This window comes from Rattus norvegicus, chromosome Y, assembly GCF_021556685.1.
Source record: "Rattus norvegicus strain SHRSP/BbbUtx chromosome Y, alternate assembly SHRSP_T2T, whole genome shotgun sequence".
NCBI lineage: Eukaryota > Metazoa > Chordata > Mammalia > Rodentia > Muridae > Rattus > Rattus norvegicus.
In genome coordinates, this window is record NC_141555.1 from 2673224 (window position 1) to 2677959 (window position 4736).

General features: G+C 34.6%; 1 long non-coding RNA gene across 1 annotated transcript; it reads left to right on the plus strand.

Annotated features, from left to right (window-relative positions):
* Positions 1–446: 446 nt before the first annotated feature.
* Positions 447–2155, plus strand: LOC134484410 (uncharacterized). The gene is made up of 3 exons (XR_015647400.1): positions 447–625; positions 1683–1739; positions 1935–2155. It is a non-coding gene; the product is annotated as an uncharacterized LOC134484410 (long non-coding RNA).
* Positions 2156–4736: the final 2581 nt, after the last annotated feature.

Genomic DNA, 4736 nt, shown 5'->3' on the forward strand with positions numbered 1-4736 from the left:
TCTAGGTTTCTAAAATATTCTTTATATTGTATTCTTTGTATAGATGAAAAATGTGTGTGTATGTTTGTGTGTGTGTGTGTGTGTGTGTTTCTTCATCTTTCTTGAGTCAATAGAATTCCATGAAATAAAGCAACTTTAAATTGCAAAACATTGAAAATATTTTTATGTTGCATTTTTGGGTAGTCTGTTTATGACCTGTTGCCCATTTACCATCTTTTAGACTGTATCTCATAATCTCTTATTCTTGCTTTCTCTTTTAGATGTAGCCTGTCCTAGATTGAGTAAAGTTATATCCAGCCTTCATCTGATTTCCTGTGTACTAGACTAATTCAGCCAGTTGATTCAAGCATGATTATGAGGTCACTATTGCGTAAAAAAAATTCTATTTTATGACCTCACCAACAGTATATAAGGCCTGGCACAAGCAGTTCAGCCGGCTATCATAAGGCAGAGAACGAGCTATTAGGTTCTTTTCAAAGACTATTCTAAGTTTTTTTGTTACAACCGCTGTAACCAGATTCTAAATTAGTAAACGTAACAGAAAACTGCCATGAACCTTGAATTCATATTTCTTGGCAGCATTGTGCTTGCAACCATTTTTGTATTCCTGAAGATTTTACTAGAGGTAAGCTGTATATAGGCAATTGTACTAATATTAACATAGGACAGAAAGTGATTGGGCAGATATTTGTAAATCCATGGAAATCCTGAAGGAACTACTGAAAGGAAAGAGTTGGTCACTTCGCGCACCATAGATCTGTTACACTTGATCCATTTCTTGTTTGAGATATAGAAGTTTCTAAACACTGTCTTCTATAATTGTTGAGTATAAAAAATTTTAAATTGCTAATTATGTATTGAACTCTGTATAGAACCTCTGATTCAGCCTGCATTGATAAAAATACTTAAAGTACTTGTTACTCAGCATTATATTGTTTTAATATTCGGTGAATTCCCTTATTCCCTCTCTTTTGTAGAATGGTTTTTGTTTACTTCCTTTTTCCTCCTAAATATATGTTCTGTGTTATTGACCTAATGCCAGAAATGAAATGTGATAAACTATAAATAATGTAGGGTTTGCTAAATAGAAATCATCATGGCTCTATTAGGAAACTTAAATTGTTTTATCTCATATTTTTTTATTCACAAGATATGTTTTTGATTTTTTTATGTTGTTAGTGTTCTTTCTAAAGACCATTTCCCTTTTGTATGCAATTTCAAGTTCCTTCATATATTGATTGTTGCTATTTATGAATATATTTTAGCCCTTTATACAAATCTTTCTTAGGTTGCAATTTTGTAGTTTATTTCTATCTTTCTTTTCACTCACATTCATCTAAAATATATAATGTCACTTATAAAAATAACAACATTATAAAACATGGGATGCTTTCAAAATTCATTTTGTCCATTCTTATTTCTTTGGGTATTTTTTGTTTGTTTGTTTGTTTGTTGGTTTGCTTTGGTTTTGTTTCCTTTGATTTATCTTTGATTTTATACTTTGTTTTTTGGCTTTTTAAATTTATTTATTTATTTTTGTTTTGTTTTTTATTTTCCTATTGCAGATTTTCAACATTCTCTCAGTTTGCTTTTGGAAATTTGACATTAATTTCAATTTTACTCATATCCAATTTTTGTTTATTTGCTTTCTTTTGCTTGTAACAACTGAAATGCAACTGAAGGATACTTTGCCATAAAGATAACAGACATTGCTGGAGAATACCGCTGAAGTTCTCTAGGTAAGAGATTTCAAACTGGCCTCAATTTTTTTTCAGTCTATGCTTCCCCAAGTAGTACATGTCTATGTTGCTCTTTCACAGATTGCTATTTGTATCTCTTAGGTAATTATGTTCATTTTCAAACAGAAGTTATTATGAGCATGATCACAAATGTCTAGGTTCCATATATAAATGAAAATGTCATTTCTTTTACAGATAACACTATATGAATGGCCACCAAAGTTAACATCTCGTATAGCTGTAAGGACAACACCTTCTATGTAAAACAAGAACGATGCTGTGACTCTTCTGGTGAACAATTTCAATCATATTATGGTGACTACATCCCATATTCAATACCCATGTTCAGGCAAATTGTAGTTCATCTGGACATCGTAGAATGATTACTGGCTCGAATAAAGAAAAATAAAGTCCTATCTGTGAGAAACCCATTATTCCACTTAAATGCTAAGCAGATACATACTATGTATGTCAAAATAGACACAGTGTAACCAGTCAATAAATTGTTGAAATAAGAAAACACATTTTTTGTAAATGATTATTAGATTTTTTAAAATCATTCTTATTGTTTAATATTTTTATAGTCCAATTATCCTTTCAAATTCTACCATCTGAGATTTCCTCATCCTGTCTTCAAGAGGTTTTCCCCATGTAACATTCACCACACCTTTCCTTTCCTATTCCTGAGGCTTTCAGTCTATTAAGGGTAATTTGTGTCTTATCTCATTGTGGCAAGATAAGCAGTACTCTGCTTTGTGTGTATTGATTTTGTCATGTACTGTACCAGATGCCTGGTGAATGGCTCCAAGTCTGAAAGATATTGTGTATTCAAGTTAATTGATAGCACTCAGTAATGAGATAACTCTCCTTTTCTGCTTAAATGGATTTTTCATTAATTCAACCAAAGTTGTTCCCACATTGAATTTGTGGGGTATCAATTATCTGCAGTTATCACAGTAAGTCACTTGTTAGGTCGGGGTCTGTCAGTGTATAGCAAAGGTAGCCTCCTGTCTTTATCAAGGTATAGCATCAGTTAGAGAGTCAGGAGTCAGAGCCTTCTCTCGAGTTCTATCTTCATTGGAGCTTCCTACTGAACATCATTTGCTTCAGCCTCTTCTACATTATGGTATCTTCAGTTTATTTATTTCTAATTGTTTGTTTTTTGTGGGGGATTGAATTTGGCTTCACTCAAGTTATGATGTGATGAACACATGAAACATGAGAGGTAACCAGTCATGAGACAGAATTTAGATTATAATTAATGGGTTGTTTCAGTGGTGAACTAATTCAGAGAAGAGCGTACCTATATGAACAAGTTATTATTAAACTTGTTTTGATTCTGAGTCTTATTTCTGGGAGCATGGTATTGAAAAATAAGACTTGATTTCTACAGATTGTAGAGAAGAATCTAGCTTCATGTCTAAATGTCCAGAGTTTAAAGTTTACAGGTTATCCACTAACTTATTTGGTGGAGACCATTCTAAGGCAGAAGAGCTTTTGGCTTCATCAGACCTGTTTACAGCCTGTGGAAGGGTCACAGTAAAAGAAAACCATAACAATTTAGAAACAAAGGCATTTTGAAACGTGCGGTTTGCCCAAAAGAATAGAATACAATGAAGCTAAATTTACAGTCAAGACAGTAGCTGAGGAGGGGCCATAACTGTTACAGAGAAAATATGGGCACAGTTCTCAGAAAAGAGAAAACCACTATAATGTCAATGCCTTCCATCAATCCCCCAAAAGTGGAAAGCAATGTGGAAGGAGTGTGCGTGAACTTAGAATGCCGTTGTGGGGGTTTCCTGGTTTCCTCCAAGGGTCCTGCTACCCCAGAAAAGTGACACAGCTGTTCTGCAAGGAAGCCAGGTTACCTTTCACACTGGCAGCAGAAATTAGCCGAATCACGCACATGTTCATATTCTGCAGGTAAGAAATAAGTAGGAGTGGGTAGGTAATGGAAAATTGCACAATAGTAGCAGAAAGCACCAAAGACTAATTGTGTGTTTGCAGAATATTCCCTGCAAGGTTACATTAAAATCAATATGTGCAGCTCCGAAATTAAAAACAACTGTGCAAATAGTACCCACAGATATTGGAGAGGCCAAGTCCATAAGATGTCCACCAAGCAAAGTTTCCTGCATTGAGCAAATGTGGCCCAAGGAAGAGGCTTTTTATTCTCACAAGAAAAGAGATCTTTGCTGAACTGTTAAATACATCAGGGTTCCTAGAACTGTATATGAAGATGAAAGATGTATTGTATAGTTTCGTCTTGTTTAGATACGTTTTGCTATGACTCTACTCTTCCTCTAAATGTCAAATATATTTATATATTTGGGAGTATGAAACTTTATTTTACAAGTTCACAATCAACATGTTGCTTGCAATATTTTTCCTGGATTTTTTTTCTACTTACAGTACAAATGTTATCACCTTTCACAGATTACTGTTCAGAAAACACATATCCAATCCCCCTTCACTTTTATCTATGACAGTGTTCCTTTACCAAAACACCCATCTTTTCCTTCTTCTCACGCTGATATTTCCCTACACAAGGGCATCTACCCTTTTCAGGACTCAGGAATTCACCTAGAGTGAAGATCAACAGGGCCATCTTCTTGTACACATGGAGGTTTAGTCACATGTCTTTCCTGTGTGCTTTTTGGATGTTAATTTAGTTCCAGAGAACACTGGCTAGTTGTTACTTTGTTTTTATACTTTGGATCCTCTATTTCTTTACGTCCTCCAATGAGCACCATATTTTCAGTTCAAATACTGAGTGTGAACATTTGCCTTTCTACAATTCACACTGTGACAGTGCCCCTCAGGAAAAAGCTCTGTCAGACACCTCTCAACATGCACTTCTTGGTATCAACAGTGTTAGATATAAGTTCCTCACCTTCAGGTGGGGCAGACCCTAGAGGGCCATTCTTTCAGTATCTACTCCAAACATTGTCTCCATATCTCTTCCTATGAATATTTTTCTCTGCCTCTTCTAAAAAA